At 36.9% G+C, this 12,184-nt stretch overlaps 1 long non-coding RNA gene across 1 annotated transcript; it reads right to left on the bottom strand.

The window, feature by feature from the left end:
• Positions 1–897: 897 nt before the first annotated feature.
• Positions 898–7,942, bottom strand: LOC129060157 (uncharacterized). Its single transcript, XR_008526610.2, has 4 exons — positions 7,772–7,942; positions 3,613–3,862; positions 1,520–1,618; positions 898–1,375 (listed from the first exon to the last, which is right to left on the bottom strand). It is a non-coding gene; the product is annotated as an uncharacterized LOC129060157 (long non-coding RNA).
• Positions 7,943–12,184: the final 4,242 nt, after the last annotated feature.

Genomic DNA, 12,184 nt, shown 5'->3' with positions numbered 1-12,184 from the left:
ATGGTCTGAATGAAGATGTAGCCATGAAAATAAAAAAACATTTATTCATTTTAGAGGCATTGATTTCTACAAATTTCATTGAATTGGTAATTCCAACGTAGGGGGCAAGGGAGATAAAGTATCAAAGATGACTACATGCTGAGGCTGGGTAACCAGTGCAATCAAGATGCCGTTAACAAAAAAAAACCCTTGTTTTTTTTTGTTTGTTTTTTTGTTTGTTTTTTTGTTTTTTGTTTTTTGTTTTTTACAGTCACAGTTCTAGGAATAGTAATCTATATTTGCTGTCATCTCTTTCATCTCAAATCACTTTTGATCCATTGGCATCTGTCCTGTGTCTATCTCATTGACACTTATCCAAGTCACCAATGACTTCCAACATGCCAAGTTTAATGGGATGTTTCCATTTTTAAGTATTGATCTCTTTGCTGTATGAGCACTATTCACCATTCCCTTCAGAAAGCCCTCTGTCCCACTGGTTTTTATAATTCATTTTTCAGCATGAAAAACATTTTTAAAAGAGCAGAAAATTTGCATAGGAATCAGAGGTCTTTGGCACAATAACAGAATGAAGCATAGAAAGCAATACTCATGATGTGAATTGTTTTTTGCCTAAGGCATTACTGCAAAGAAGTCTTTGCTCTTTTGTTTCTTTACATGAAAAATGAGGATGGCAAGTATAATCCTGATTTCACAGATATGACAATGTCTAATTAATGAATTGCCCTAAACAGGGAACAGAATGTATGAGGTGCTAAATAATATTGTGCAAGTAGAGATTAAATTTGACCAAGTGATTTATTAGACAAGTCTAACAAGTGATATCATCGGCTCAAGGGAGCAGAATTGGATTGCTTTATAAGATCACTGGAACTTTGAGTGATTGAGTTGTGGATATTTGTTGTTGTTTTAACTGCAGGGATCCAGAGTAACTTTTAGGCTTTCAAACTTTGGAATGTGACATTTATTAGGCCTGTAACTCCATCAAAAGTATTTAAAGCTATTAAATTATTGTGGTTAAAAGAGTGAAAGTAAATAGATGTTCCCCTCTGTTGATTTCATTATGCTGCAATTTTGTACACAGATTTGATGCTTAGGCACCACCCATGTTTATTACTGTATCATATTTTCTCATTTTGCAAGTTGAAACACAACTTCTTCGTCTGCAGCCACATTAAACTCCGCTTGGGACTTCAGGCCCAGCTGCAGTCTTCCTGTTTTCCGTTACCATCAAAAGCAATAAAATTCTGCAGTCAAGGCAGGTTTGGGGATGCTTGTGTTGCACCCAAACTGGCAGAAAGTCCAGCTCCTGCACTTGTACTCTCTCTCTCTGCAGCAACATGGATGGAACCGAAGGTCATTGTCCTAGGTGAAATAACTGAGAAACAGAAAGTCAAAACCTACATGTCCTCATTTATAAGTGGGAGCTAAACAATGGGTGCATATGGACAGAGAGATTGGGATGATAGACACTGGAGACTCCAAGAGGGGAATGGAAGGGGGAAGAGAAATGAAATAATACCTGTTGGGTACAATCTACACAACTCTGGTGATGGATACACTAAAAGCCCAGATTGCACCACTATGCAATATATCCTGTAACACAATTGCATTTGTACTCCTATATTAAAAAAAAAAAGTAAAGAGAGACATACTGGTCAGAACAGATACACTTATTTTTGGGCACTCTAATAATAAACAACCCCAGGAGCCACTTAGCAGTGGGAAGGCCAAACAGGGAGTCAATTTTAAGAACTATTTGCGAAATATCCTTCCTCTAACAAATAAACTGACTTCAATCTTCAGGATTTGATATAAGCGTTTCCAATTATTTTAAGGTAGGCATTATAACCTCAGGACAAAATGTATCTGCAAATTTCCCAATTTTTCAAATAAATGTAAGCCTCATGGAAAGTTTTTGTTGTTTTTTACTTTTTTTTCTGGTATATGTGAAAAAAAGTCAGATATAATGCACCCAAAATCAGCACACAGGGCAGAGGTTGAGGAATGTTGCTGGAGAAAACCTCTGCAATCAACTGAGAACTGAGGGATGGCAGTGCGATGTGGAACTGTGCCTTATTGAAATTTGTTCTGTGGGTCACAGTACTTTTCAGCTTTTTCTTCCATTTTAGCTGATTAGACACAAGTTTAGTACACCTGTGGCTCCTATTCTTGTTGTGACATACTGGAATGCTTCAATATCAGCGCCTATCAGTACTTATCATTTAATTATGTTGATCTTTCAGGGTTGTTAGGATAGTTCAAAACATATGTTAAAGACTGGGCACAGTGGCTCATGCCTGTAATCCTGGTACTTTGGGAAGCTGAGACAGCCAGATCACCAGGAGTCAGGAGTTTGAGACCAGCCTGGCCAACATGGTGAGACCCCCATCTCTACTAAAAATACAAAAAAAAATTAGCTGGGTCATAGTGGTGTGTGCCTGTAGTCCTTGCTACTTGGGAGGCTGAGGTGGGAGAATTGCTTGAACCTAGGTGGTGGAGGTTGCAGTGAGCTGAGACTGCACCACCGCACTCCAGCCTGGGCAAGAGAGCGAGACTCCAACTCATTAAAAAAAAAAAAAGTAATTCATAATACAGTGAATGGTACTCAGAAGGTGCTTAATTAATGGTAGCTTTTGTTCTACCATCTTCAAGATTTCTCAAAATAAAGCATTTAATATAAAACTTTCAGGGAAAGTTGCAATACTTTTCTTAAATAAAATAATTGTAGTACTACCTTTAGAATTTTTAGAAAGTCACAGTTTTTAAAAAACAACCCATTAGAATGTATGCGTCTACTGGGGAGCATGAGCCACATGAATTCAAATTATTAATCCTGTTTGTGAGTCCATTTGACTAGAGCTGAGTCTTCTAATGGAAAAAGCAATTCAGTAATCACTCTTGGGATTCAGTACGTACCTCATAAACACTTATTAAAACACGTAACAGACCCTACTGGGCATTGGGATTGGCATTAAAGTTTATTATTTGATTGTGTTTGAAATCAGAAAAAGCTAAGATTGTGCTACTTATTTTTTATTCAGAGAAGAAATTAACTGGTGACTGGAGCTGATTGACTAGAATGGAGCAACCAACTGGATGTTTATATTAGTCATATAGCAAATATTTTTTCTGAGTAATTAACAAGGGTTACTTTACAGTTGAAAACAATTACAGAGCAATTTGTAATTTTCCAAGAGTTTTCCCAATCCTGGTCTTATTGATTCTTTATAACGATTCTATAAATTGTAGGTTTTACTGTCTTGTGTATAAATTGTAGGTTATTCTGTCTTGTGAAGATAACCTAGGCTTTAGAGTCAGACAGTACTAGGGAAGAACCATAGCTTCAACCCCTGTTAGTTATGTGACCTAGAACAGATTATTAAACTGTCCTAAGCTTTAGCTATTTCCATACATAAATTAAGATAATAATATTTACCCTGTATGATCATTTTAGAAATTAGTTTATGATAAACTTAGCATTATGTTGGACACACTGCAGGTGTTTAAATTAGTGGGAACAATGATTATTGTTGTTATTGTCCTTGAGATAAATTGGAAAGGGTCAACGATCCTGAGTTGTTAAAATAAGGCCAAAGAGTTTAAGTGACTTACCCATGATCTCACTTGGGCTGCAGAGTCAGGACCAAAGCTCTGAGCTCTTTTTGGCTGCTCCATCTGAGGTGCACACAGCTGCCCAATGTATTCCAAGAGTCATAAGCTGAAGAGGAAGGAAGTTGGTCCCAACGAACTTTACTGACCACTGGGACCATGGCATAGTTGACTTATTTTATAGGTGCTGTCTGATTATGATGCTAAAACCTTAACAAAGCTTGAACCTCTTCTTGTATTTTTATTTTGCTGCCTAGAAGTATTAGAGAATCACTTGATATAATCACTTTGAATTTTCTTGTTATTTCACAAGCAACATCCAATAGTTTAGTATCAGATTATTAGATAATGATTGATAATTCCTGGTTTATAATTACTTATATTAAACTATAGCCTGCTGTACGATTATGACTGTCAAAACCTCATCACACAGCAGGGGTTGAAACTAGTAAGATATTGCCCTGGGATTAGCCATTAAATCATCTGGAAATTGAGTAATCATCATTGTATGGCAGTGATTTACTTATTTTTTGCAAAAAAAAAGTTTATGTTACTCTAGCATTATCTGAGATAACATTTTAGGACTCTTAAGAATCTAGAAAAGGTGATAAATATCTGCAGTTCTTTTCTTGTTCCCTATGGGGAGAAACTTTATACAATCACAGATACATATGTAGAGAATATCATGTAAGCCATTGGTTTGGATCCATAAACATTTTAGGTTTGCTTTCCTGGATACCTAAGTTTGAAGGGAGCATGGTTTCATCCACTTATTTAGACAAAAACATGAAGAAATTAGACACTGATAATTTCTGAAATTTGCCTGAGAGAACTCACATTTTTACTTTACAGACACATGCCTTGGAAGTTTTAGTAAGTGAGATCATCTTCCTCTAATGTTTGCTATGCTTAATGACAATAAAAATATGTTGAATTTATTAATTCACTTGTTCATATAACAAATATTTTAAAAATGTCTGCTATGCTGTGTTGTACTTGTAAGGTGACTCTGGAATTAAAAAAGGCCTGATTTGTAACATTTGGTGACTCCTGGGTGTATACAATCCCCTGTGGCTGATTTCAAGCTCCCAGTGCAATGTCACTGAACACAGACTAGGAAGGAGATGAGCAGAATTGGCTCTGCCAAGCTGGTATAAGGCAGCGCCAGCCCACCCCTGATGCTATGTGTTTTATATATATATATGTTGTGTGTGTTTGTGTGTATATATATATATATATACACATGGCATATATATATGTGTTATATATATGCTATATATGTGTCTGATATATATGTGATATATATGTGTTATATATGTGTGTTTGATATATGTAATATATATTTGTGATATCTGTACCATATGAAAATAGAAAAATTTATCTAAATCATCAAAAAAGTTAAGATACTTTGATTCATTTCTTATTCAGGTAATAAACTGGAGTTCAAATTGAAGAGAGGTGAAAACATTCTGGATGCTTTATTAGTCCTATACACAGACTTTATTTCTGTGATTGACACAGATAACTCTGTAGTTGAAACTTCATCAGTAGAAATGTAATTAGTTCATAATTTTAATCATTTAATTGGATACTTGTAAATAATATTGAAATAAAATTGTACATTTTCATTCCTTGGATACAAACCATTGACCAGTGTACACCTATGATTTTAGTTCATTTAGAATTGTATGGTGGTGAAATTAGTGTCATTTCATTAATATAAGCATATTCTTTATATCAACTGGTAAGAGTAGTCTACTAAATTTTAAGGTTTGAGGTTTAATATTCTATGTTCTGTTGCATGGCTAGAGTACATCTACAGGCATGCCAGTAATCTTGTAGTGTCACAAGGGAATTTGATAATAGGGAATTGAATGATTAGTATAATCTATCCTCACTATTAAAAAAAAAGTCAAAGATAAGCCCTATGGATGACAGGTCAACAGGATTTCCATATACTTGTGTATGTAGGGTATGTATGTGTGTGTGTGTATAAATTTTCTCTTTTCTTCCAAAAATGGTAATGAATGTGTATTTTAGCAAATATGTTTAGAATGGAAAAATTTAAAGAAGCAGAATAAAAGAATCAATTATAATCTTACCATGCAGAAGTAGTTCTACTTTTTTTTTTTTTTTTGAGACAGAGTCTTGCTCTGTCGCCCAGGCTGGAGTGCAGTGGCACCATCTTGGCTCCCTGCAAGCTGCGCACCCCGGGTTCACGCCATTCTCCTGCCTCAGCCTCCCGAGTAGCTGGGACTACAGGGGCCCGCCACCACGCCCGGCTAAGTTTTTGTATTCTTAGTAGAGACAGGGTTTCACCGTGTTAGCCAGGATGGTCTCCATCTCCTGACCTCATGATACACCTGCCTTGGCCTCCCAAAGTGCTGGGATTACAGGCGTGAGCCACCGCGCCCAGCCAGTTCTACATTTTTGGCTTGTTCCTTTTTGTATTCTTTTAGGCATTTAAACAAGTTGTTAAACTCATATTGTTATGGACTTTGTTGCTTGAATTTTTTTCAGTGAACATCATGTCAAAAGTATTTCTTCATGTAATACAAATTCTTTGTTTCTCCTTCAATTAGGTACATAATATTCATCTTCTTTTCAAGCCATCATTTTTCTAAACATCCTACAATTTTAGACCTCTAAGTGCTTTTTCATATTTTTATTTTATTATACATAATACTGCAGGAGATAATCTTTGTCTACAAATCTTTGGTTATATGTTTGATTATTTCCTTAGGAGAAATTCCTGACGTCAGAGGTATGAACGGTTGAAGGACTTTAGAAACATAGTCAAATTGTTTTGTAGTGAGATGCTCCAGGCTCGCCCTTTAGCAGTGAGGGTGTAACTTCACGTCGACTTTTCAACCCTCAAGGATGATAATTTTTTAGATTCTACTTATTTGATAGGCAAAAAGTGCTATATAATACTAATTTGCCTTTAGAGTACTAGTGAGGTTAAACATTTGTACATTTATTAGTCATTTGCATCTCTATGAATTATCTGCTACATCCTTTGCCTAGTTTTCTACTTAATTCTTAGAGTTTTAAAATTGGTTTGATTGAATTCTGTATATAGTGAGAGTATATAACTTTGTCTCCCATATGTGATACAATTATTTTTCCCACGTTACTATCTGTTTATATTGGTTGGCATGTCCTGTGATATACGGAAATTAAAATATTTATTAAAAATCATCTTGGCTGGGCGCAGTGGCTCATGCCTGTAATCCCAGCACTTTGGGAGGCCGAGGCAGGTGGATCACGAGGTCAGGAGATCGAGACCATCCTGGCTAACACAGTGAAACCCCGTCTCTACTAAAAATACAAAAAAGCTAACATGGTGAAACCCCGTCTCTACTGAAAATACAAAAAATTAGCCGGGCGTGGTGGCAGGCACCTGTAGTCCTAGCTACACGGGAGGCTGAGGCAGGAGAATGGCGTGAACCCGGGAGGCGGAAATTGCAGCGAGCCGAGATCGCACCACTGCACTCCAGCCTGGGAGACAGAGTGAGACTCCGTCTCAAAAAAAAAAAAAAAACTACTTTATTTATATTTTTCCTTTGTAATTTCTTCCACTGAATTTGAGCTTAGTAAGTTCTTCTACATTCAGACAGATCAGATAAATATTGACCTATATTTTCTTTTGATTTTTTGACTTTAATTTTTTAAAATATTTTTACTCTTTATTCTATCTGATCTTTAAGTGTATAAATATAATTGAAAGCTATAAATTATTTTCATTAATATCTAAAAAAATTATGCTAAGACCAATTGTAGAAAAATGCGTCTACCTTCCATTAATTTGTGATGCTCCAATTTATAAATATTTAATATTCATCTATACCAAGGACTGTTACTGAAACTTCGATTTTGTTCCGTCTTTTTGTGTAGCCTTGTGTCAGTACCATCCTTATTTAACTGTTATAGACTTATTTTAATAGCTTCTATTGCTATTTGCCCCATTATTATCCCCATTTAAAAATTAGGTGGCCTACCTTTTTCCAGGTGACTTTAAAATCACTTAAAAAAATAAATTAGCAAAAGCTTTCTATTGGGATTTTATCACTTTTTAATTTTGATTATAAGCTTATATATTAATTTAGGAAGAATCGTCATAGTAAATAACTTTAAAATAAATGACAGCAAAATGGTTTACCTTACAAATCAGTACAAAATGCAAATGAAAAGTTGAGGTGTTGCAGGAGCACAGAGTATTGTAGAAGAGCATCAGCAAACTCAACTTGGGTCAAGTTCACTTATATAGACATATTTATTAGCTGCAAAGTCTTGGGGAAGTATCTTAAGGTTTGAGGATGTATTCCGTCATCTGTAAAATAAGAATAATTCCTTCCCTGCTTACCTTATAAACTTGTTGTAAGGATCAAAGAAAAGTGGATTATCAATGCTTTTTAAAACATTAAAACATGTATTTTTAAAAGTTAGATTATTTTGATTCCTGTAAAGATAAAAATTTCCCATATGTGGACACACCAGTATCTGAAAACTACAACTGATTTTCATTTCCTTCATCTGGGAAACTTATAAACTGTGCTCACTATCCATCTAGTTCTTTAAAAAATCAAATTGTTCAATTTTTTCCTTTCCCATTGCAGATATAGTTCATTTACAAAGACCAAAACTTTTTAATACCAAAAAGAATGCCTTAGTATTTTATAAGCAGGAGGCTTGTCAAGCAAATTGCTCTTGGCAGGGAAACAGATCATATATCTTGAGCTTATCTACCTCCTTTAGACTACATCCAGCCCTGATCACCCCTGGGTACACACAGAGCTATGGCAGACCACGCTGCACTGCCTGGGTTGGGGCTGCCTCGCCCAAGGCATTTGAAGAGAGCTCACACTCCCCAGTCTGTGGTTTAGGAAGCTCAGCTTCTTCCCCTGGAGCGATGACTTTCTGCTGTCATTTTCAAACTGCCTACTACTGTTTATTTGGAATCTAAACATCTGGGAAGCTTAAAAGACCCAATTCGTTGAGGGTACAGTCTGCACTCCCATTTTATGTGCACTAGACACATGACAAGTAAACATGTTGATAGCAAGATTTATTAAAATGTGACTTTTGCAATGTAATCTAGGGCCAGGAAAACTTAGTTCAATCTCCAATGGCATTGTTTATGATGGAATTTTAGATCTGAGCGAGACTGAACTATCACTAGTTAAACCCTTTGTTTTGCAAATGAGCAGCCAGATTGAGAGAGATGGTGACCTTTCCATGCCATGTGGCAGTCAGTGGCAGAGCTGGGAGCAGAAGAGAGTCTAGGTTTTTAAGTTCTCTCCCCACTGCTTGGACACTGGACCCTCCTGAATATAATACCGATGCAGTGCGAAGTTTTAATGACCTGGCCCCCCAGAAAAAGTTATAGCCATGACTGAATAGCCTGAAAATACCTGGCTCATGAGGTCTTCAAACTCAGTTCTCTAGATATCTGAAAGAAGTGGAAACAAAAAAATCATATTTGCACCTTTAAGAGTCTCTTTTGGGGTATTGGATATCTGTTTAACTTATAGGAAAATATTTCATAGGAATAAATGTTTTTACTCAGGCTTATGATGGAAAATACCAGATCTGATTATAATCTAGGTTTCAAAAATATGAATGCCCAGATTTGATCATCTCTGCAAACTGTCTGATCAGTTATACAAATTGGTTATTATCAAAATTGGAAACAGAAGATTTACCTGCCAAAGTCTCTTTGTCTGACTTTCCGGAATCTTCTCAATCTGCCCCTACTTGACTTAGCAGCTTCAAATTTCCATGCACCCCTAATAGGAGCTCTGCTTTTAGTGGACTTAATTGAAACTTTTTTTTTTTTTTTGAGAATAAAATATCTAGGAATTCAACTTACAAGGGATGTGAAGGACCTCTTCAAAGAGAACTACAAACCACTGCTCAATGAAATAAAAGAGGACACAAACAAATGGAAGAACATTCCATGCTCATAGAGAGGAAGAATCAATATCGTGAAAATGGCCATACTGCCCAAGGTAATTTATAGATTTGATGCCATCCCCATCAAGCTACCAATGATTTTCTTCACAGAATTGGAAAAAAATTACTTTAAAGTTCATATGGAACCAAAAAAGAGCCCACGTTGCCAAGACAATCCTAAGCCAAAAAAACAAAGCTGGAGGCATCACGCTACCTGACTTCAAACTATACTACAGGGCTACAGTAACCAAAACAGCATGGTACTGGTACCAAAATAGAGATACAGACCAATGGAACAGAACAGAGCCCTCAGAAATAATACCACACATCTACAACCATCTGATCTTTGACCAACCTGACAGAAACAAGCAATGGGGAAAGGATTCCCTATTTAATAAATGGTGCTTGGAAAACTGGCTAGCCATATGTAGAAAGCTGAAATTGGATCCCTTCCTTACACCTGATACAAAAATTAATTCAAGATGGATTAAAGACTTAAATGTTAGACCTAAAACCATAAAAACCTAGAAGAAAACCTAGGCAATACCATTCAGGACATAGGCATGGGCAAGGATTTCATGTCTGAAACACCAAAAGCAATGGCAACAAAAGCCAAAACTGACAAATGGGATCTAATTAAACTAAAGAACTTCTGCACAGCAAAAGAAACTACCATCAGAGTGAACAGGCATCCTACAGAATGGGAGAAAATTTTTGCAATCTACCCATCTGACAAAGGGCTAATATCCAGAATCTACAAAGAACTTAAAAAGAAATTTTTTTTTTTTTTTTTTGAAACAGAGTTTCACTCTGTCACCAGACTGGAGTGCAGTGGCACGATTTTGGCTCACTGCAACCGCCACCTCCCAGATTCAAGCAATTCTCCTGCCTCAGCCTCCTGAGTAGCTGGGACTACAGGCGCCCACCACCACACCCAGGTAGTTTTTTGTATTTTTAGTAGAGACAGGATTTCACCATGTTAGCCAGGATGGTCTCAATCTCCTGACCTTGTGATCCACCCACCTCGGCCTCCCAAAGTGCTGGGATTACAGGCATGAGCCACCACGCCTGGCCTAATTCAAACTTTTAAAAGTCTTCTGAACTTTGTGAATTTTGATCTCCACATGTTTTTGTTCATATTGTTCCTGCCTTTGGAATATTCACTGCCCTCTCACAGATATCTTAACTTGCTGTGATCTTTCCTGTTTTTTTTTTTTTTTTTTTTTGAGATGGAGTCTTGCTCTTGTCACCCAGGCTGGAGTGCAATGGCGAAATCTTGGCTCACTGTGCAACCTCCACCTCCTGGGTTCAGGCGATTCTCCTGCCTCAGCCTCCTGAGTAGCTGGGACTACAGGCACCCACCACCATGCCCAGGTAGTTTTTTGTATTTTTAGTAGAGACAGGGTTTCACCATGTTAGCCAGGATGGTCTCAATCTCCTGACCTCGTGATCCGCCCGCCTTGGCTGCCCAAAGTGCTGGGATTACAGGTGTGAGCCACCGTGCCTGGCCCTTCCTGGTTCTTAACTCCGAAGGCCCTCATGCCCATGTCCATGTCACCTTGATTCTTGCATCATCTGGCCTTGTCTCCCCTTGTCTGGAAGGGTAGGGAATGCAAGATTTTGCCCATAAGTGTCCTCAGGACTACTAGGTTATAGTAAAGGACATGAATACATTGAAAAGAAAAAATTCACTTGAGTGTGGGGGAGAGAATCAAATTGAGAAGCTGCTTCTATTTCTTATTCCAGACTTGTCTAGTTGACGTGACTCTCACTGTATTGATTCTTGAATTCTCATTACCACCAGTGAAATGACAGCCCCTGGGGTGTTCTCCTTTCCCCAGTTTCTCTGGCTTTATTTCATGGCTTCTTTCCTCTGAATAACTTTGTTTCTCTTTGAGTTATAGCAGTAATTATTTTGCTTCTCATATGTGTATTTTCCCCTTAAATTGACTTAGGTATTTATTTTCAAGATCTGTAAGGACTATTGTAAGAATAAAAAATTAGGCAGACAGGCTAACTTGAGTAAAAAAGTTTGCCAGAGGCAAACTAAAAAAAATGCCTCTTCTCTGAGTTTATAATTCCCAATGACATATCTCTATCATAATCAGTCTTCTTGTATTATTATGGTGATCTGTGCCTGTGTTTCTTTCTTCTATTAGTCTGTGAACTTGGCTTTATCTATTTTTATGTGCTGAGTACCTAACATAGTCTCTGGTGTGTAGTAAAGCCACAATGAATGTGTGTAGAACGTTAAAAAAATTAAGATTTCTTTAAATAACTGTTTGGTAATAAGTGAGAAGACTCTCTTTTTCCCTTTAATTTTTCTTAGATTTTTTTTTCTTTAGTAACAGAAAAAATGTTGATCTAGGCAACTCAGGCAACAAAGTGATGTCCTCTTCCCCACCCCACAACCTGCAAGTGTCCCTTCAATATTACCTCAACTTGTTGTTTGCTTTGTCTGTGGGATTGTGAGCATTTGTCCTTTCTATTTAAGGTTATGTGTGATGATTTTCTTCTATGAAAAAAAAAAAGCTACTTGCAAGAAATGGTTTGCTGAAGCTGGTGAAATGGATTGGTTTTGCTGACAAATAGTCTTGGTCTGAATTGCTGACATTTCTCA

Source organism: Pongo abelii, chromosome 1 (assembly GCF_028885655.2).
Source record: "Pongo abelii isolate AG06213 chromosome 1, NHGRI_mPonAbe1-v2.0_pri, whole genome shotgun sequence".
Lineage (NCBI taxonomy): Eukaryota > Metazoa > Chordata > Mammalia > Primates > Hominidae > Pongo > Pongo abelii.
The sequence above is the reverse complement of the archived record's forward strand: the minus strand, read 5'-3'. Positions and strand labels throughout refer to the sequence as shown.